The sequence below is a fragment of the Zonotrichia leucophrys genome, chromosome 4 (assembly GCF_028769735.1).
Source record: "Zonotrichia leucophrys gambelii isolate GWCS_2022_RI chromosome 4, RI_Zleu_2.0, whole genome shotgun sequence".
Taxonomy (NCBI): domain Eukaryota; kingdom Metazoa; phylum Chordata; class Aves; order Passeriformes; family Passerellidae; genus Zonotrichia; species Zonotrichia leucophrys.
The window spans coordinates 47,646,617-47,669,851 of record NC_088173.1 but is presented as its reverse complement, the minus strand read 5'-3'; the positions used below and the strand labels follow the sequence as shown (position 1 = coordinate 47,669,851).

General features: G+C 37.9%; 1 long non-coding RNA gene across 1 annotated transcript in view; it reads left to right on the top strand.

Moving 5' to 3' along the window:
- Positions 1 to 1,358: 1,358 nt before the first annotated feature.
- The window catches only part of LOC135447441 (uncharacterized), a 63,432-nt gene continuing 41,555 nt past the window's right edge, over positions 1,359 to 23,235 (top strand). The window contains exon 1 of the long non-coding RNA XR_010440122.1: positions 1,359 to 1,412. This is a non-coding gene — a long non-coding RNA (uncharacterized LOC135447441). The remainder of the gene's footprint in view (positions 1,413 to 23,235) is intronic.

Genomic DNA, 23,235 nt, shown 5'->3' with positions numbered 1-23,235 from the left:
AGCTAAAGCAGGTTGAGGCAGCATCGAAGAACAGATGCTTTCTGATAGCTAGCTATGATTTTGATACAGGAGCATATTTAAACACAGATATGTTTAAAAGTTTTGCTGCACAGGGCTAAATGTAAAGCTGTGCTTGGAGCTAAACTGTGTTTCTATGAACAGGGCCTCTCTGCAATCACATTTTTTAGGGCTGCTGTAGGAACTGGTGCTGGGGTATCTTCTGTTTGACTTATCTGGCCATTATCTGTCAGGATGGGAAGGTCCATCAGATAGGAAATGAAAATATTTTGATTTTGCTGTACTGTGACTGTGCTAAAGGTAGACAATCACTGATTCTGGCAGTAAACTAAGACAGAAATCACCCTAGACATAAGGCTAGCAAGGGGATTCTCTTTTCAAACTACTCTGTATCTGTGAAACAATTATGCCAACTGAACCAGCTTTCAAAAATTCAAAATTGTGCTGCACGTTTGTATGCCTGAAAAGAGCACATTATTATAGTGTTTTACCTTCTTTAGGATGTGCCAAGAGCATTTAGCTTGGAATTACAATTATTGGTCAATATAATGAAGATTTTAAATGGTTTAGTGTGTTCATTCTCTTGAACACAGCCTACAGCTATCTCACATGCTTTTGCTAACCCTTTCAGACCTCTGCTCTGAGAGCATGTGAAGGGATTTGCTATTGCAGAAGTGTTCACTGATATTCATCCAGGATTTCATGGATTTGAACAGCACATATCAGTTACTATTTTCATTTTCTCATCGGTTCCTCTTCCTGGCATGAGAAGAATCATATTCCAGAAGATTCAATTATCAGCTTGCCATGATATATTTCAGTACAATTATATTTCATTGTCAACTACAAATTATTTGAGGTGCTTTTCTCATATACTTTTGGAATGATAATCTTATACCACCCAGAGACAGTAGTAAAATAGCAGAATAAGCACAAAACCGCAGAAATGTTAAAACCCAAAAACCTTTCAAAAATTTTTTTTTGATACCTGCTAGAGTGATTTTTATGCAAGCCCTTTGTCATTCAAAACATATATAAATGAGAGAAAAGTTCACAGAGAAGCATATGAGAGGATATACTTGATGACATGGCATTTCTATGTGTGCCTGAAAATCCTAGGAATCTACCTAGCCTCTACCCCTTGTAGGTACTGTTTGTGGTAATTGGGAACATCATCTCTAATTGGTTACAGCTGTGCAGAACAGGTGAATGCTATTGAAGGTAATGAGAGCCCAGGGCACTGCCCAACCACCAAAGGGAGCAGAGGGCACACAGGTGCAGGGCATCAGCAGGAGGGGATAAAAGGCTGGGCTGAGGGACAGGAAGGGCAGATGCCTGCAGCTTTCTGAGGTGCTGTGGTGTTACTCTGTGTGGGTTAGAAGCCTTCTGATGAGGTGAGGTGGGATTCTGTATGGATAAAAGCTTTAAGTTTTCTGATATTTGGGGCGACACTCTGGGTATCGTGGCCATCTTGAGTGCAGAAAATGCTGAGATATTCGCTGTAACAACCCCTAGTCATAACTTAAATTATCACTGGCCAGAATCTCTGTACAAATCACAAACGGGACGGGGCTGCTGTGGAACTGCCTTGAACTGTTTGATTTTCCAGCATCACTCTCATTACACGGTTATGACAATGGGAAGATGCCACCAGCTCACATCCCAGGCAGCAGACCAAGAACTTAATGTTACAACTCACTTAATAAGTTTTTTGACCAATCACACAAAGCAAAAGCACATTGACAGTAGTTCTATCCAATTACTATAAGCACAGGTACCTTTGGTTAAAACAATGCTGGCTTATTTCAAATACAATACCTGCTTGTAAGCCTTAAACACAATGCACAGAGCTCCATTATTAAGCTTCAACCTTCCTAATATCTTGCTAGATAAACTCTTCTGTAGCTCAGACAGTTATTCTAGACAAGCGTTAATACACAGACTATTGTTCTATTTGTCCTTGCTTTTCTACAGTTTAAATAATATTTCTGCTGACCAATCTCATGGCTGCTGCTTAGCTCTGATCACAGTTCTGCTGTCTCTGAGGCCTGCCTTTTGCAGCTCTCCCAAAACCCTCTGATTTTGTGGATTTCCACATTAAGTGTTAATTCAAATTTCACATAACCTTTGTAAACAGCTCAGCTCCATGCTTGAGTATTTCTGTTATCATCAACTCTAGCAACTCTGATTTAAAAGTTTAATTTCTTCTTCGTAATGGGATGAGAAACATTTGTTTCCAACCTTTGAGCCTGGGGCTGGAGTGGCCTGCAGGCATCAAATCCCTTTCCAGGGCTCTTGACAAATTTAAGTTGCCAGGTAGAAAAGAGTTAATTGTTAGAGCAAGAAAGATAACTGGAGCCCATCAAGCAGTCAGGTTCTTCCTATACAGGAAAGAAAAGGGGACTAGTGAGTAGTGAAGGGAAGAAGTTGCCTTCATCTCAGGAAATGCAGCTGTCATGTAAACTCTGAGTGTGCAGTGCCATCTGCTTAATACTTGAAGCTGCTTTTGAGTCACAGAATGAAGAATCTCCATTTGAGAGTTTTGATAACTTCTCTAAAGAAATAAAGTAGGAGGAACAGCCTTTATTCTTGTACTCTGGTGTGTGCTGTACCACTTCGTTTTTAAGTTCCAAAGGAAGAGGAGAAAATAAGATGTATGGATTCTGTGTAAAATATGGAGACTTGGAAGAACAATGTAGGGAAGATGAAAAATGACCCAGGGGAGAGGAGAACTAGTGGCAATTCCCTGCGCTCAGCAGTGGTTTCCAAAGCTACATAGAAAACCTCCAGGAGGAATGAGGCTGGCCAAGCCTGAAGTCTGAGATGAGCAGAGGTTACAGCCTGTGAGTGAAAGGCAGCACTGTGGGCACTTAATGCAGGAGCTGCATTTGAATACAGACTGCCTTTGCCCTCTTGTCACAAGTGATTTCCCACCAGGTTTCAAGCCCCAGACTGCAATAACCGAACTGCAAGCCTTGTTCTGCAAGCTGCATCAGGATTTTCCCTTTGTGGGAAGGACTAATGCATCATTTCTTGTTAGTGCAGTCAGCCATGGGGCAGATTTAAAATTCACCAGCTACTCTAAACTAGCTTTCTGTGGTGTTCAGTCTGCACTCCTTAAAGCCCTGCCCCAGCTCTGTGCCAGCTTTCTGGAGTGAGAGAGCCTGAAGAAGTGATTGCTCATGTCACACGCTGGAGAATTCAATATCTTTTACAGCCACATTAGGGGGAATGGTAAATCATCTCTGAAAAATAAAGAAAAAGTAGAGGTAAACATGTGTACTGCTGTATATTAAAGCATAGTAGCATTTTAATTTTGTGTTGGAACCCAATTTAGAAAAACACAGTCTCTTCCTTTTTCTTCGAATATATGTGGAAATCCCAGTAAATTTATTACCTTATTTGAAAGCAAATTAAGAAAAATTCCAAAGGCTCTATTAAATCTTTATTGATAAAAATTGTATGGTATTGTCTCTGAAATTCACTGGGAAGCATTACTAATCCCTGCATTCAAGATATTACATGTGACAGCCATGAAATTTAAAGCTGGGCAGTAATTTTTGAAGGGATAATACTCTGTCTTGTGCCTTAACAGAGAATTGAGCTGATGTGGTGGGGGTGGTTATAATTGAGTTATGTGGATATAGCATCCAAAAGCAGGAATAGGAACTGCCAGTAGCTAAAGTGTGACACTAAAATGTTTCTTTATTGGAAATGGTAGCTTGGGAAGCCTTCTTGAAGACTCATTAAGTATTCCTGCAGTATGAAATTTCTTTTTTCTTCTAGAGGAGTGATAGGATAGAAGCAGGTATGTACTGAAAATGTTGGGGTTTTTTTACTCCAAACATGCATAACAACAGCAAAACTTTTTCAAAAGCTGTTTTCCTTTTTAAGGCCAGTTCTGTGAAATGTACATCATTTTAGCCAACTGCTGCTAAATGGTGGATGTAGCTTGGTCTTAAACCTAATGTAGTGGTAGAGCTCTAGGCTGTGTTCTATGATGTTGTCACATTCATCTTACTTTTTAGGTCCTTTTTAACACTCTCTTTCTCTAATATGTATTTGTTTATAATATTCTCAGGGTTTTAAGGATTAGCTATGGCATGCTTACCTCACTTAAGGCAGAAGCTCCATGAGTGCTGTTAATTGTGGTTATTTAACCACTAACCTGTGAGTAGTGGCTGACCTTGGAAGTTATTCTAACTTGCCTTGATGTCCTGTAGTTGCAAGCATCTCCTGCAGGATGGGGAAGAAAAACAAGAATAGCAAATCCTCATCAGTATTTCTGAGTTTGGGAATGTTTTATGACAGTCCCTGATGTTGTTGGTATTAGATTAACCATGTTCTTTACTCTCATGTGGCAAACCTTGCCCAAATGTGGGAATAAATGTTTTTTCAGCAAGTATGCACACCCAAATACCATTAAACTAGCTGGTGTAGATGCTCATTGAATTTTGTAGTTACAGTAGAGAAGTTCTTTATGTTCACCTGAAGGAGAACAATCATGTCATTATTAGGGACAGAGGTTTTGAGGTTAGCCTTCTTCTGTTGTAGGCAATGGCACTGCAACAGCAAACAAAATCAACAAGCTCCAGCTGGAAGCCAGCAATGTTTTCTGATCCTTCTATTTGTAGTTAGAAAGGCTGACACAGAAACTCCATGCTCTGGTATTTGGGAAGTATCTAGTTACCAGCATTTATATATCTATTTATATATATAATTTTTTTTTAAAACACTTCATTCATCTGCCAGTGCTGCTCTTCATGCAGTTTGGTTCCTGTTGTGACAGCTTCACTTGTGTTATACATATAGAGAGCAACAATATTAACATTTAGATTATAAAGCCAAGTACATGGGGTTTTCTCAGTCTCCTCTCAAAGCTTAGGAGACCTACTCTTGCTATGGTAGTATTTCTTCAACACTGCACTTTGTACTTTAAAACTGATCCAGGGAATTTCATCTGCTTTTTGTGGGGGTGACAGTCAGCCTTGCTGTGCATTGGTGACTTTAAAGAATCCAGTCATTTTCATTGGCATGCTGAGGATCTTTGTGCTTGAGTTACCAATGAAAATTTTACATTGGATTGGTTCACGAGACTGAGCCTCGAGAAACTCCACAATTGATCTGTTCTGCCCAAACCCACTATCATCCTTCTCTCTCAAGAAACCATACTTTGATAACTGGTCTTTCAGTCAGTTTATATTATTTCTTTTTTTTTCTTTCACTTCTTTTAACTAAAAATAATTACCTATCAGTAACTGCTTGACTAAGTTAAGTAACATGTCCAACTTGCCATAATACAATGTTTAGTGAAGCACAGACATATCAACTACACTGACATGGTTCTTAAGATTAACAAAGTTTGTTTCTTAGTACTAAAAATCTCTTTATTGAGAGAAAATAAAGATCAGCTGGATAAATGGCCTATACTTACAGGATACATGTGAAGGTGACTAATAATCAGAGTGAGAGAAGAATTTGCTTCTCAGTTATTTTCTGTCTATTTTTTCTCCTCCCCCAATAGATTAAAACCATCTGCATTCTCAGGTAGAGACACCTGACTAGAAACTTTACTCTGCCCTACACTTCAATGAATGTGATTAATTTTTCTGAGTGGATTCTAATTAATAATTACTCTTGTCTGTTGGTCTGTAGCCAGCCTCCTGGCAAACACAGCTGCCTCTTCATGAGAGAGATGCCAAATTCATGAGTTTAAGCAGTAAAATGAAAGATGGTTATGAAAGAGAAAGTGCAGGAGGGAGAATGAGTAACATCAAGACTGGTGTGTTGTATCTGCTTTGGAGTTATTTATTTCATGGGAATGTAAATCTACTTTCAGAGAACATCTTTTTAAAGATGGTGTAACTTCTGAACCTCTGCATATTTGCTGTAACTTTGCCATTGTAACCATGTTTATTCCATAACTTTTGTTTCAAAAAACCTGTTGCTAAAAAATATTTTTTTTCCTGAGTTCTGGTTAGAATTCTGGTATCAGCAACCTTGGTGATTTTTTCATAAAGCTGCTTAATGATTTTCCTTTGAAGGCTTGCGAGCCCTTATTTTCAAGTAACTAAATTTATATTTTATTAGAGAACTTGGTTTGTTGGCAGATTTAGTAATATTTTCTGAGCATATGTTTGATGGGTTGAACAGGATAAAAGAGTTTCGTAGATGCCTTTGTAGAGGATAAAGGGCAGAGGCTCAGCATCATTTTTATGCATGAATTTTCACTGACAAGAAATGAGGTTCTAATCCTGCAACAGGAGTGAGCACAGGGAATCATTTTACTTGTGGAGTTTCTCGCTGAAATCTGTGACCAGCTCAGAGCAATGACAAGAAAATATTTTCTTTTTCCCCCAGCTTCACAACTTTCATTCTTTTGCTATTACAGGCAAGCCCCTAATGCTTCCCATAACATATAAGTGCTGACTTGGAGGTAGGAAGGGAATATTTTTAAAATACAGACTAAACATTGTTGAATAATAAAACCTGAAAAAAATTCAAGGAATGTACAGACATGGAAAGAAAAAGTTTATCTGACTTAGGCCTGTGCAGTTAGATTCCCTTGAAAAATGTTCCCTAATGAAGGTTAAGCAAGTGCACACAGTTCAAGCGCTGTGCAGCTGAGTTACCCCTGGAGAAAGAATTGCTCTGCACTGGAAGTCTGAAAAATGGCAGAATTGGGTGGGAACAGCTTTTGTTTTGTGTTCTCATCCCAGTATTTCCCACCAGAAATGGGGAAGTGGGATGGCCACCTGTGCATTCTTAGGCAGGGCAGAGCGTGATGGTCCAGAAGGCTTGATTTATTATTTTGTGATATATATTACATTAAAACTATACTAAAAGAATAGAAGAAAACATTTCCTCAGAAAGCTAGCTATAAATAGAAAAAAAAAGAATGATAACAAAAGCTTGTGTCTCGGACTCTTTGCCTGAGGTTCGAGCAGCTGGGCTGTGATTGGCCATTTATTACAAACATCCAACATGGGCCAATCACAGACGCACCTGTTGCATTCCACAGCAGCAGATAATCAATGTTTGCATTTTGTTCTTGAGGCCTCCCAGCTTCTCAGGAGGAAAAATCCTAAAGAAAGGATTTTTCATAAAAGTTGTCTGCAACAGCAGAGTACAAATATGTTTATTGTGTACATTGGTTCGGGGCTCAAGAAAAAGTCAGGTAGGTGCCATCATTTTTTAATGGATTCCTGCATTAATTTAGATGCTAACTCAGGAAAGATAGTCTTACCCCGTTGAGTATTTTCTAAAACTCCTGAATGCAAAGCCCTGTGGATTTCCCTGCTTCCCCATTTGCTAAATTTATATTAGCCTGCACCATTTGCATTAGACTCACATTTTTCTGGAAAAACCTTGCTCAAAATGACGTTTTAGCAAGAAACATCATTATCTTCATTGGGTTTATGGGGTCAAGCTGTTTTTTAAGGGGGAAGGCAAAGGGGTGGTGGGCTTGGCCTCTGTGGGTTCCAGCCAACCCTAAAGGGGACCCACCTAAGGACACAGCTGAACTCGCTAGCAAAGGTGATGGTCTCACTGTGAAAATACTTTTAAGGGTAGAAAACACCAGAGGGAGGGGCAAAACCTCCTGAAGTCGGAGGTTAGATATAAATTCTCTTAAGCATTTGGATCTTGTCCGAAAATTTCTAAGTATTTCCAGCAAAGACAGAAAGTGAGCATCCGGATGTTTGTCTAGCCATCTTCTGGTTTCTGAGAGGACAAGGGAAAAAGCAATGACAAGGTAATCTCTGCTCTCTGGAGCAACTTCAGGCAGTGGGTATACTCACCTAAGAGTATGTTATCTCCCCAAAAGAACAGGAGCCTCTGAATGAGCCTGCCCTAGAGCCTGTGCACCCCTGGCTTGAAGCTGATCTTTGAAAATGGGGTGTGAAGGTCTTTTTCTGGAGCTTGTAAATGTTTTTTTCCTTTTTTTGCATTGATTTGCCACCACCCATATCAGGAACTAAATATTTATTGCAATTTGGAATAACTTAATTTCTCATAGTCCGTTTTGTTAAGCCTGGGTTGTTAAGTGGTTTTCCTGCCTTTGTAAAGCTCTCGGCTTCCTCACTCTTGTTCCTATTTTTTAACTCCTGTCTCACAAAAGAACTAAATTGACTGACCAAATGTAGCTTTGAGTTTTTCCTTAGTTGTGACTGAGGCCAGTTCATTTCTTGGTCCTGCTGGGTGGGAGTGGATGTGTGCTTTTCATTATCCATCTCTACAGAGTAGCAGCAGAGCAACAATATCTTAATAGCACAGTATGATTCTTCTAACTTGCTTTAGAACAATATTCAGAGTCACCCTGAAGTCACAAAAAAATATATCCTGGAAACGAGAAGCTACTCCCCATCTGTGAGAAAATTAACATTTATAGGGGGAAACATCAAAATGACTACATTTTTAGTAGCAGTGAATAATTACTCATTTCAAATTAACTTCAAAATTATTTCAAAATGAAGCAACAGACCAAGACTTTGTGATGACCAGCAGAGCTGGGGTTGTGACTAGCTGACATGCAGCCTATGTGATGCTAACTTCATCCAGGTTTGGATTTACAACAGAGATGATGATTTACTTTGTAACACACTTTTTCTTTGACTCCTGATGCTGCCCCTCTGCCAGTTGTTTTGTTATACTTCCCTAGGGTGACTTCATTTTATTACTTGAAAGAACATTAATTAGGAAAGGTTAATAAATGGCAGATGAATTCAGTTAATTAGTTCACTGAATAGTTTGAACACTTCTACTTGCTGGAGAGTTCAGTATTGCTGGAGATATTCATGCAGCATTTGCACAGTGAATACTTCTCTGCCCTTTGGTCAATAAACTCTTCTCCAAAGCAAACCTGGGCATGGGGAATGTCAGTGCTCAGCTGTTAACTTTGGGCAGCCTCAGTTTGTCCTTTCAGCTATGGATGCAAGGCAGAGAGGTGAGCCCCCAAATGGAAAGAAGCTTGGACCATCCTGATGCTTCCTCACCCTACAAAAACTTATGGTCAGAAATGTTCTGTAGTTTGTTGTGCTTTTGAGAACTGTAAGTTGCTTAGATGCTGAAATTTGTGGTTTTCTAGGTATTGTTTCTCTTTCTGGCTTCTGTGATGATCAGAGAATTTTGCCTACCATCCAGATCTTTCTAGACAAACTTAAACTCTACTTGTTTAGCAAATTTCAGCTCATTTTTGGTGTTCTCTGTCTAGCTATGACAAGTTCTGTCTGAAAACAAGTTATCCTCTTTGTGTTTCCTACCTCCCTCAAAACACAGTTGGTTTGGCTTCGACTTCTCTGTTTCTGTGCTCCTTTTTAATGTCTGGCATGGGCAAATATATTTATGTAGTTTAATTTTTGCATGGAGTACTGCATTCTCTATTCTACAGTAATTTCAAAATTAGCTTCCTCTGCCTGAGTTGAGAGCTATTAAGCACATAAAGCGCTACAGAACTAGAAACTATCCAAAAATAATACTGCTGGATGGTTGTAGTCCCTGTTGCTAATAACTTTTTTCCCTCATGAAGACAAGAAATAAAGGAAAGCCTTTGGTTTATTCTGTTTTCTGAAGAGGTCATAACGATGAGGATTTTAATATTGGACTGCATTTTCTCCTTGAGGCTTTTTTGTTTACTATATATTTATGACACCAGATTCTGTTCAGAAAATAGCTCAGAGGCAAGAGAGAATGTTTCATTGATTGTCTAGTCCTGACAGATAAATGTTGTTACCTGATCCCTTTGTGAAGACAATCACTTCCAATCTGGTTTGGCTTTTGTAGGGACTTGGTGAATACTTATTTATTGCATTTTTAAGATAAAATACTTGGGAACTCCAAAGAGTAAGGACTCTTCTCCAAGGAGAGAACCTTTGCTACTTGGCTGAATTTCCTCAAAGTGGCTGTAGCAGAATGAATAAGCTCTTCTAGAAAGAAAGAGATTTAGAGCTGACCCTCCTTAGCTTGAGGGGCAAATTGGCTAATACATTAATTCAGTGTTTGGCAGGCCCAGGTTCAAAGAACATACTTCTACATCTTTAGACAGTCTGCAGGAATGACTGAAACATTTTATTTTGGTTTTGAGTAGGAGAGAAAAAAAGTGTTTGGATACAAGTAAATTGCTTTCAGCACAGAACTGAAATAGCTTTCTTTTTAATTTCTTTCCCTCTGCCCTCTTCTGTTTCTGTTTTTTACCCAGCATCAGTCGCTAATTGACATTTTGCCCTTACTGCTTGTATGGGACCAGTTGGGAGGATGATGTGAATACAATTATGGGCTCTACCTGTGTAAGAAACATTTGTGGAATGGCAAGGTAACAGTGGGATGACACATGGAAAAAATTGGGAAGCTGACACTTGTGCCATAGAGAAACTAAGCACTTGATACAGGGTTGTGGAGCCTGAAAGTTGGGAATAGTAATTTATCATCTGTTCCTAAAATATTGAAGTTTCTACAGAAATATTTAGGATAGCAGGGAATTGGATTTTTTTCCCCATGGTGGTTAATCCCTTATGGTACAAGGTTTGATTTTTTTTTTTTAATATTGATATTTTTCCCCCCCAATGGATCATTTGCACTCCATTTCTTTTCATCCCAAAAGCTAAAATTTCTCTTCTGTCCTGTATAGTGTCAAGTACTGCTTGAAAAATGTGGTAAATACCTCACGCTGTCAGGGTTGATGACAACATAATGATGATGTTAAACATTTATTTGGGCACATCGTGATTAAGAATTTCACAGGAGAAGGTTAATCTGACTCTAAGCCAATCCTGTAAATCAGAATGAGCATCTTGTAAATTCTTACAGCAGTGGTCATATGGCATTTGCATCTCTACTGGCACTTGAGGGGAAAAAAGTTTAATCTTGTGATATCTGAAATATTCTCAATTTGAGTTCAATTTTCCAAAATTCTTCAGAAGTGTTGTTTCTGTAAGAGGGTCATACTACCATACTCATTGGATAAATAAAATTAAGTCTTCTTCAAGCAGAGAAAAAGGCATGGTGTTACTATTTGGCCCGAAAGCCAATGATTCCTTAAAAATGCCTATTTTAAAAAATAAAACAGAAAGTCAAATACTCCGAGTTGGAGGAAAAAATAAATTGTCTATGCAAAATTGCATTTGGAAAAAAGATTTGTTGGGAACTTCTTAGTTCTTAAGAAGGATGTGCCTGGTAATTTTCTTTCAAGAAGAAAGTTCCCCTTTCCTGGAATTAAGCAAATCCTTCCTGCAGCTTTTCTTCATCAACTAAAACCTCTCTGAGTTGACCTCCTATCTTGCCATAAATAACAGAGAAGAGGGTTCAGAGAGAGTCAGAGAATGACTTTATGAATGTGCGTTTCTGTTTGATCATCCTGCTTTATCAGCCTGCTGTTAAAAACACAACAATAAAGAAGCCTGTCAGCCTGGCTGTCTCCATGGCTGTCTGCATGCCTTTCCCAGCAGCGCTGCCTGTCAAGCTCATTATTCTTCCCCTGAGCTGGTTTGACCCACTCTTGTGCACTTTTGCTAGGCTGATAAAGTTAGTGGGATCTTGTCTCTTGGGAAATGCATTTAGAAGGATAAGTTAATTCTGCTTCTCTCCAGTAAGCACTTCTGCCTGCCTTCTCCAGGGCCAGTCTGTCTGAGTAGCCTAAATTGCTTATCCTGGAGGTAATGAGGTTTGCAAGGCCACAGCTGAAACCTTCCCTTTTCTCTACTTATCCTGCTTTCTACTGTAAGAGATGAGAGAATATTTTGCTGAAGCCAAAAGTGTTGTTAAGATAAAGAGTGAAGGTTTTTGGCTCTGTGTGGTGTTGTTTGTGGCTTGGATTTCTTCTGGTTGATCTGTTGGGTGTTGCTGTGAGCTGGGAGAGGGGCAAAGTTGAAGAAAGGACCAAAAAGGAAGAAGGATGAGAGGGGAAGGGACGGAAGAGTAGGTGGTCAAGAAAGAATAAAAGTTCCTGAATATCCATCCAATGGGAAAGGGGACAGGGACCATCCCTGGACAGAAAAGAGTAGAGAAGTTATTTTGTTGGACAGTGTGCATTGAGGACATCTTTTATGGAAAATCCTTTCCTTAGGATTTTTCCTCCTGAGAAGCTGGGAGGCCCCAGGAACAAAATGCAAACATTGATTATCTGCTGCTGTGGAATGCAACAGGTGCATCTGTGATTGGCCCATGTTGGATGTTTGTAATTAATGGCCAATCACAGCCCAGCTGGCTCGGACAGAGAGCCTGAGCCACAAACCTTTGTTATCATTCTTTGCTATTCTATTCATAGCTAGCCTTCTGATGAAATCCTTTCTTCTATTCTTTTAGTGTAGTTTTAATGTAATATATATCATAAAATAATAAATCAAGCCTTGTGAAACATGGAGTCAGATCCTCGTCTCTTCCCTCAACCCAAGAACCCCTGTGAACACCATCACATGTGTGTGTTTGGCTCTTGGGGGAGAGTGAAACATAAGCTGAATATTATTTTTCTAATAAACAGGTTACTTTTGCTTCAATGACTTTGTCCCCATTTAATTGTATCTAAAAGTTAGTTCATTTCTGTGACAGTGTTCACAGGGGTTATTGGATGAGGGAAGAGACGAGGATCTGACTCCTTGTTTCAGAAGGCTTGATTTATTATTTTATTGTATATATTACATTAAAACTATACTAGAAGAACAGAAGAAAGTATTTCATCAGAAGGCTAGCTAAGAATTGAATAGCTAAGAATGATAACAAAGGTTTATGGCTCGGTTCTCTGTCCGAGCCAGCTGGGCTGTGATTGGCCGTTAATTACAAACATCCAACATGGGCCAATCACAGAGGCACCTGTTGCATTCCACAGCAGCAGATAATCAATCTTTGCATTTTGTTCCTGGGGCCTCCCAGCTTCTCAGGAGGAAAAATCCTAAGGAAAGGATTTTCCATAAAAGATGTCTGCAATACATTTCTAACACTACCACTGCAATTTGGTTTGAGGGATGGGTACTTAAGAGCCTAGAAAACAGAGAACAGCTAAATCGAGGGAAGTCTGTAGAAAACTTATTGTTTTTGCTGGTTTAAAAAGTAAACCAAGAAGTTTCTATAGCTGTATGTAGTGTTGCAGAGAAGGGTTTGCAGCTCATGAAGGGAAATCCATGTTTGGCAATCAGAACTGAAAACTGGATCAGGCACCAACAAATGGCTCTTACGAATGGTAACTTTTTTCATTACAGTTGTTCAGTCCCATAAACAAAAATAAATTTCCATTTCACTGAGCTTCAAGTGTTTAATTACTTTTTTTCATAAACTTTTATGAAAGTCTCTGTAATATAGATCTTGAAAACATTCCTCTGGAAGAAAAAAGTTCTGTTTTCATGAGGACTGACATGTTAATTGCCTGCAGACAGCTTGTTGGACTAATGAGTAAAATAACCTAATAACTAATTGAAACTCCATTGAAATGAAGTCATTAAGAAAGAAGTATCATATCTAAGTAAATTAACTCCATTTTCTATCCTGAATTATCTAGCTGTTGTGCTTTGATCACAGCTGAATTGGATCATTAACTAACTAAAAGTGAAACCTATTAATAATTGCAAGCTCTTTTATAAAGATTTTTTCCCCTTTTTTTCCCCCTTTGTGAGACATTTCAATAAGAGGTCCTGGCTCTTTGAAAAATTTCCTCTACAAGTGTTTAAGGATAGGGGAATGACAAAAATGATGACATTATTCAGGAACAGATCCTTTAAATTACAGCTAGTTGGAAACTGCGCAGCAAAACAAGACTTTGGATGTGAAATATTTTTGTATTACTTCAAGTGCCTTGCAGAAAACAAAATAAAGCAAATCCTACTGGCTTTTTAACCATTCTCATGTTTGATCTATTGGAAATCTGAGCTTTTAAGGCTTTAGGCAGCCTTTTCAGAAGGAGGTTGGGGTCATTTTTCAGCCCTCTGGTGTCTGCTGTGTCCCGTGTTCCATTCCATGGGAATGCAATTGACTTGAACCAAGAGCTGAACCTCTCAGGTTCCTGTCACAGGACTGATGATCTTGGCTGGGTCATAACGGGTCAGATTCCAAGATATTCCCTAGGGGACTTGAAATCTCTTTATTTCCAGGTCCCCTGCGGGGAACTGGGAACTCTTAAAGCTTCAATTTTTGCTTTTTAAGATTTAGGGATAGGGAGGGAGCTGAGCACCTAGAAATCTTGTGAGAGAAAAATAAAGGCTTAAAGGTGATTGAGACATCTGTGAGCTGTGAATTTCAAACCTATTCAGGTCTTCTCTCTAAATACTTACTTCACGCTTTCAGATTAGTGAAGTTTTTTTTTTTTTTTCAGGTATCTAATAATCTGGAAATCAGTAAATTCAAAAATTCAGTCCAGCTTCCTAACTCTCTAGCTATTGATGGAATGCCATGCTTTTCAGGTAGTCTCAGGTGGTGATTCTATGTTTGGAGTAAGCTCCTGTAGACTGAAATGCCCAAAAGTCTGCGTGCTCAGGTGAGATCTACCTAGACCTCACAAAAGAAAATTATGCAAGAACAGATAAATCAGATTCTGTTCTTCTAGTCTAGAGGGAACCATGTCCTTCATGGAAGAGTTTAGGTTGGATCCTGTCTGAAAACTCTGTGGCTGGACAAATGGTTTCTCGTGAGAGACTGAATCCTTTCAGTGCTCTTAGGATAACAGAGGCAGGACATTAAGAACTCGAGCAATATCTGTCTCAACTTTGTTATTTTTGTTCAGGAAGAAGCTAATTATTGGGTTTAGAGTACTGGAGTCTTTCTGTTGTGTGTTAAAACAGCTGAGTTTTTGCATGAGATAAATATTGTTTGGTCAGAGAACATGCTTCCATATTTGAGGTTACAGAAATTACCATTTTATAATCATTCAGTCAAAACTTTTAAAACTGAAGTCCCATATTTTTAGTCACATGGTCTGTTCATGTGTTTTCACTTAAGCTACAGGAAAAGAAACACTGAAAGAAAGGAGGGAAAAGAATCCTGATGGAATCCTTATGACAGCACCATGTCTCATTCTCCTTCATGAAATGTGTAAAACTTCAAAGTGCCTACACTTAGAGCTACCTTTGCAAAGATATGAGCATGTCTTTAGGTGATCTGCAAGAATATGGAAGCCTTAATTATTTCATTGTCATTAACATCTTTTGCTCAAATGTCATGTGGATTTCCCACATTTCACCTTCTCTTCCCTGATAGAATAACTTTTGTGGTAAACCCAAGAGTAAGCAATCTTCCAGTAAATCCAGCTTTGTCTCTGTAAAATTTTCTTGCTATCTTCCCTCCCTACAAATCTGAATTAAGCACCTTGCCTATTTACAGGGAACTGCAAATTGCTGAAAATTCTCTTTCTACATTTAATGACGGACTTTGACTGAGTTCATAAAACATATTCTGGTCCTGTAGCTCTGAAACTAATGCCAAAATAAAAAAAAAAATTATTGAATGTGGGGTACTGAAAGATAAGACACAAATTGAATCTTTGGGTAAAATGAAAACATCCATTAATGACATACTTAGCTGCAATTCATTCTCAAGATGAGTCAAAACCAGCACCGAAGTGGTAGGTGAGATTTGTGCTGGCCCATTGCCCAGAGGTGAATTCTGATTGATTTGCTAGTGTTGCTTAATTGGTAGGTCAACAAATGTGGGGCTGGTTCAATTTATAAATGCTGTCAAAATGACAGAAACAGATGACTTGGCAATGAGGTATGGGGAAAATTAAAGGAATCCCTTGAAATAAGCACTTATCCTGTGAAATTCCTTCCTTGTTAAAAAAAAAGAAAAAAAAAAAAAGAAAACTAACCACAAATCTCTGCATGGTTTTTTTTGTTTGGTTGCCTTTTTTTTCCTCCTCTTTAGAATTGCTTTGAGGTGTTCCTTTAAAATATATAAACCTACATTATCACCTATGTAAAAAATGCAGTTTTTAAATAGAGCTGTTAGAAAATAGGTAGGCAGTTAGGATTTAACGTATGTCAGGAGTAATCCACACATAGCAGAAGAAAAAAAGTAATTTATTAAGAAAACACTCTCATATGCCCAGTAAGACTTCTTTAGTACAAAATGCTTTACAAGAACAAACTACAACTTAAACTGGCACATATTTTGTCCATAACTCCCAAATCATTTCCCAAGGCAGCAATTTATGTTGATTGTTTAAAATGGTGCATTAATGATTATGGGGTGACAAAGACTAACAAGACTTTATTGCTGCTCAGTTGGGACTTATAAGATTATGTATTTTGTGAAAGACTATTTAAAGGAAATTCTATTCAAGAAAACTGGAAAAAAATCAACGTGGTAAAGCTCATTAATTTTAAATCTGAATTAGCTATTAATTCACATGGTTCTGTTTTCAAAGTCGTGAAAGTAAAATATTGTTATCTTGTTAATAAAACTGTAGGAATGATAAAATGTAATATTGAATTTTTTTTTTTTGCAGGAAATCATTATTTGTTCTTCTATTTACTGCTGAGTAGCAGTTTCCACAGCAGAGAAACTTAGTATAATTATAGGCACTTATTTTGTGCCTGCCATTTCTTCTTAAAAGTATTCCATGATTCTGGAAACCCAGAAAATATTTTTTCTCCATAGATACTCTATGTGATTATATACTTATGTTTATACTTATCTCGGTTTAGGAGTTGTAATTTTACTAATGGTACGTAAAAATTTGAACAATTAGCATTTTAAAAAGTTTTTTCCCATAAAAAGATGTTTCCCACAGATTTTTTTTCAGCTAAGCTTCCTACTTATGCAGTACTAATTATGTCTTTAATAAGAAAATATGTAGCCTAACTTTCTCACAGAAGAAGCAATTCTAGAACGTAATATGGAGAAATTGTGTACAAATTTGTAAAAATCTGTACAAATACAGCTCTAAGAAAAACAGTTTTCAAAGATTTTGGTGTATCTGAACAGCTCTTGAAGTGTGCATGGAACCTTCTGGCATTTTGCAATCACTCCATATACTGCATTTGCTTCTTATGACAATTTTAAATTTGAAGAGCATTGAATGAGAGGAGAAAATATAAAGTATGTACTGCATTTAAAAATAGTTGGTGAGATCTGAATGTTGTCTGGAAACAGAACTATTTAGCTCCAACAAAGATTGGCACAGCTAGTAGTGCTTGAGCATTCTGTTTTCTGCCTAGGTCAGTCTTAGAATATTCTCTGTTAAGTCACTACTAAATGTAGCACATAAAACTTAATGCAGGGATACCAAATCCAGGTCTGTAGACATACATTGGTAAACTATCTCCTACACTGTCTTAATTGTATTGATTGGAGGACTTTTCACTGGTTTCTGCAATTAAGATTATAAAAGGTATTGGAAGGATCAGCTGCTGTAGACAATTAAGTGTACTTCAAATCGCTTAGAAGAAAATAACTTCCACTCTACAGGAATTCTATCTCTTCTTTATCTCTTTGTTGTTGTGTTTTGTTTCAGTCCTTTAATAAAAAGAGATCTGCTTTGCCATGTATCATTCCTAAAAGTTATTGCATTGTCATTGAACATTGGAACAATTTTGGAAGTCGTTAGTATTTACAATTATCTGTTATTCTCATGAGTTGTCTCTGAATGAGTTCTGACCAAAGGCAGAGAGATTCTCTCAGTGCTCTGCTTTTGTGGGTCAGTTTGAAATAGATAACCCAGTTCCTGGTCCCATTTCATGGGATAACAAAGCTTGGTGAGAGAAGGCCCCAGTTTCCTGATTTGACTTGGGACTCCCAACATATCAACTAATTTCACACTCCCATTGTCTTGCAAGTTGAGTCATTACTTTGCAAAGAGGAGGAATCTCTGGGTAAGACTACTGGATTTTGTAGGTTTGGTTTTTGCTCCCTGCTGAAATGTGTTATGCCAGAGGCACTGCCACTGCTGCTGGGATCAGCTTTGGCCAGCAGCAGGTCCTTCTTGGAGCTGTCTGGAATTTTTTCCATGGGACACAGAGGTGGTGGCTCCCAGCAGGTTCTGGAAAAATCATCCCTGTAGCCACCCTGTTGCTAAAACCTTGCCACACAAACCCAATGTGGTGCCAAAGAACCACAGTTAACCTCCCTCTCCAAAGGAGTAGAGATTCATGTCTTTTGTTTTTCAGTAGAGAATATTAGCTGGCAATTATAGGTTGTTTCAGTTAGAGAAATACTTCTTTTTTGGTCAGTCTTTCTATGTGCAGCAAATAATTAAATTATAATGCAAAAACACTACCTTCCATTCAGCAAAGGGGAAGAGGGTCAATGCATCCTTATGTGTTATTTTTTTAAAACCTGTTTCTAAAGAAACTGTATTAGAATAAAACAAAATTGCGTCAAGAAGGAAAAAGTTACAGTACTTGTTAAATATAATTATGGGAGTAAAAGCTGCAGAAAGTACTCCTGTAAGCAGTGGTTCTAATTATGGAACCTAGAACTAGAAAACTTTGTTCCACAAGAGGTGGGTGTAAAAAGTAATGCATTCATCAGGTGTCTGAGAAAGGGTGGAAATAGATTTGTGTCTTTGTCAGAGCACTTGGAGGCTTTTGACTAGCTAAAGTTAGAAAAGCAAGAACAAAAAGGCATTAAACTAAGTAGCTAGCATTGCTAGTAGGCAGTTAACTGTGGTTTTTTTATCACAAATTTTATAAAAAATATTCATTTTCCAAGTAACTGTGCAGGTATTTAATTCTTACCAGTGTACAGCTATCCATCCATCCATCCTAAATGCTCACTGGTGATTTTCCACTCCAACTGTGAGGATGGTGTTTAAATTTATGTAGCTCCAAATGAGATGGGAAACTGTAAGATTTCTTGAAAAACGCAGGCCCTTAGAATGTACAGTATGAGTGGCACCATTTTCTACAAAGATGTTGTTCTTCTGATGCTGCTTCAACTGTTAACTCCCCAGACATGTTATGTTTAAAATCTGTGGCTAAGTTGTGTGTGCTTTAAGTGAAACGTTTTCCATTAGGGAAATTTCAGTACCTACTGTGGTGCCTGTGCAACTGGTTGTGACTATTTTTTCAGATAAAATCACCCATTGCACACTAACAAAAATGTGGTGTTCTCCATTGGGAGAGGCCCTTGGGAACATTCAGGCTGAACAGCTTCACATAATTTCATGATTTTCCCCTTTATGGGGAACTGGTATCTACTAAAAGCATATATTTGTGTAAGTACTTAATTGTTGGGCTTTTTTTGGCTGTCATTTAGGAATCTGAATATGATTATTAAATTCCATGTTATAAGTTCCATACTAATTAAAACTTTCTAAGCAAAAGAATGTGTTCCTAAACACTTTGGCTTTGGGGGGGAAAAAAATTAAATGAAAACAAATGAATGATTATATGATGTAATGATTTTATGATTTGCCTGTTCTGATGATAAAAAACAACCTAAGAGTAGTTTTGTGATACTTCAGTAACCTTTAGGTATTGTAATGTCTTTTACACATTGGACTATGTGTACAAGGCTAATTAACATTATCATCCATGTCATAATTTCAAATTAGACACATCATTATCTTTAGTTATTACAGAAGATTTTTGTTAATCTCTGATGGATATTAAACACTAGTTTATGAAACTGCAATCACAGTTGTTTGGCATATTAGTAGCACTTTGTTTTAATAGCATTGATTGTAATGAACTCATTTGGGATTCCTGTAGAACTAACATTTATTTCCATAAAGCATTTCACAGTAATTGAACATTAGTTCAGTTATGAATGCTGGATTGCTGCCAGAATATTTCTTTCTTTCTATTTTTCTTCCATCTCCTCACTGTGGATTTTGTAAACCTATCTTTCTGCTTCATTGCCAATTAGATCATTAAATCTAAGGCTGGATTCTTAGTTAGCATAAATTTTACCTCGATGGAAGTATCCTGATTAACAGTGGTTGATGAACTAGATGTTAGTTTTTGGTGTATTTTAGTAAATCATGGACTTTTTAATCCAAGAGTCTTTTGTGACTAAGTTGGCTTTTTATATTATTTTTGTAGACATGCAATTGAAGCATCCTTCTATATATAAATCAAAAAAAGAAAACAAAGAGGTGCTTGTGCTGTGTAGGGGCTGTGTTTCATGTTATATTTGATTTTACTGTAAAGTAAGTTTCAGATCCGAGTAAGAGGATCTGAAACCATTCCTGATACTGCTTTCACTCTTAAATCACTTTGCATGATGAGAATTATTTCTGTTCTACAGTAATTTATTGAACAGTTATTGAGATCTCCTTTGTCCCTTTGCTTAGAAGAAAAATGGGTTATTCAGAAGACAAGTATAAATAAAGTCTAACTTAGATTCTACAGTAAGATGGAAGTTACAGTCCAAAGGAAGAACCTATACACTGTTTGATAGACAAACTCTTCACATGCTACACAGGATATTTATAACATTGGATAATATCTCTTGCAAATAGCTTTTGGGATATCTCAAACATTTTTAAGAATGTTTTATGCAACTGTGATAAAAGCACACAGATGGAAAAATGGATGCCATTTTAACAACACTGGTTATTTTCAGTGTAAATTATCTTCTTGCATCTGTGTCATACAGTAAGTGGATAATTGATTGTTACACAGAAGGCATTAAAAAAGATGGGTTTGTTCTATAAAAGCAGTTATTCAGAGTTATGTTTGGAGTTTTTGAAAAAAGACTCCTCATTTCTCAAATATAAAATTAAGTACAGCTTTCATGATGGATTATACAATAGCAATTTCTGTAAAAATTGAGTATCTATTTCCCATTTTTAAAAAAGAAAAATACCCAGAAAAACAAACAAGAGAGGGGGAGATGAAAGCCTTGGATATCTGCATAAACTATGAAAACACCAAACAATGAAATGAAGACAGGATATCAATGTAATAGACTCTGACATGAGCGAAGACTTGCAATTTACCACGTGTAGTAAATTCCAAATACTTGCAGGTTTTGAAATGAGCATTTAGCAAACATTAAGTCACTAGAATTAGACTTGATAAATTGCAGGTTTGCACTAGCTGTCTGTACAAAACCAACTTCCATGGTACATCTGCAAAAAAATAAAAATGTTATTTTAAATATTCCATGAGTCTATTTTGACAGTTTCACAAAAGACCTTGAACCAGCAGTGATAGATTCTCCAGATGAACCAAGGAAAGCCTTGGTTTACTGATGTTTCCCAATTACAGAAGAGCAGAAAACTTAGCTCAGTCTTAGGTATCAGTTAGGTGCCTCTAACAAAAATAAGTTTCATCTCATATAGCATTTAGTATTATGGCAAAATAACAACATTAGACACTTTATGTTGTTGTTGATTTTTCCTCCTTTCTTAAGCTAGTAATGAGAGATTTGAACAATTGGATTAATCAAATCTTGGACTAAAAAAAAAGCTGCAATCTTTTCATTGTGTCTTCATAAAAATCTGGGTGTTTTTGTTACCCTGTCATTCAGTAAATAGAGCAATAAAATAATAATTTTCAATCAAAAAGGGAAAAAACCCAACTTGCTCTTCAAAATGCAATTGTGGTTTGAGCCCGGAGGAGGTCTGGTGTTTTTATGAGGGTTTTCTTTCCCTGGATTTTCTTTTTTTCTTCCTCCCATTTTTAATAACTGTAAAAATCTAGTCAAATACTGTAAATAAGAGAAAAACCAATGAAGTAAAATTTTGGACAGGTTAACAGACTTGAACAAACACAGCTCAAAACTTGTGTAATAGAGTCATTACTGAAATCTTGAAATGGCAAGCAAGAAAAGGCATTTACTAGTACTGAGGGGTTTTTTGACTGACTGAACTAAAAGATCATAATGGAGGTTAGAAAGTAAGACCTTATTGCCTCAAGTTAAATGTCCAAAACCAAAATCCATGTAAAAGCTAATTTGTGATAATAGTACATCTATCTCTTTGCTAAGATTGTGGTGTTAGTAGTCTTGGAGATTTTTTCTTTCCTTTCATTGCTACCATGTGATAATTGGCCTGCTCGTTAGTGTTAGTATTTCAGTTTGGTGTAACTGGTTTTTTAAAAGGATTATCTCCTGTCAGGTGTTGATGTACACTGAGCATACAAACTGGAAGATATTTTTTTGCAGAATATCAGACTGGTAACTCACCTACTGCTCTTCCTTAACAGAAGTTTGAGGGTTCAAATCCACTGCTCCTTTGGGCAGCCTTGAACTGTGTGTTTGGAATGTTTGGTCTAGAAGACACATAGTCTTAAGTCTAACTCTGAAACTTTCAAAGCAGGGTTGGCAATGGAGCATGCTCAGCACCATCTTCTTTGATCTACTTTGATCTACTGATCTCCTGTTCTGCTGAATTGTTAATGTCAGCCCAGCCTTTGTTAATAAAAAGGTTGAAAGTAGAATGGCAAAAGTGATTAGTACTACTGGAGCAAAAAGCTTGTGGAGCCTTTTATTAAGATTGAATACTAGAACCATACTGAGTACTAATGGGAGAGCAGAACTCACAAATAATGGAGTAAATGCTTTAGAGGGTAGAAGAAAATCTTTCCAGGCAAGTAAAAGGTCATGGTTATGATCTGGTTATTAAAATTGTTAGAGCGATGCCTTTGCCTGAATGAAGGTGCAAACGAGAGCATTCCCCAAGGTAATAGCAAGGATTCTGTGTAACAGGGAATGAGAGTGAGAGAGAGAAGTGGCTGAAGGGGAGAGAAAGAAAGGGATGGAGACACATTAAGAAGAAAAACCTCACTGCTCTGCAGATGCCAACAGCATCCTGTGGATGCTCTCCATCAGACCTTGGTGCTAAGGGTTCCCCAGAAACATGGAGCTCAGTTGTTGATACACTTGGGCCAGGTGGGAATGCCCAGGTGCCTCTCCTGGAGGGGATAAGTTTGGCCCAGTGTCTGGCAGCAGCCTCTGGATGTGTTGCATCCCTTTGCATCAGGAGCAGAGCTCTGTGCAAGCCTCAGCAATGAGTCTGGGCGGGCTCTGGGGGTGTTGGGTGGATCATGGCACCTCCTCAGCTGCCATCACGGGAATGTCCATGGATGTGGCCCTTCCTGGGTGGGGGTTTCACAGCTGAGCCAGTTTGTGTGAGGGAGGATGGGTGTTCACTGCCCGTGACCAGAGGTTCCACGGAACCCCCAGAACTCTCCTCGTCCCTCCCTGGCTGTGGGGCAGGCTGTGCAAACGTGGCCCCAGCTGATTTTCAGGACAGCATTCTCCTGCCTTAGCCTTGTTTCCTTGCCCCTAGACCAGAGGTTATTGAACAATAGCATCTCCTTTATCTTATCTCAGGCTCTGTTTGGCAGCTCAAGT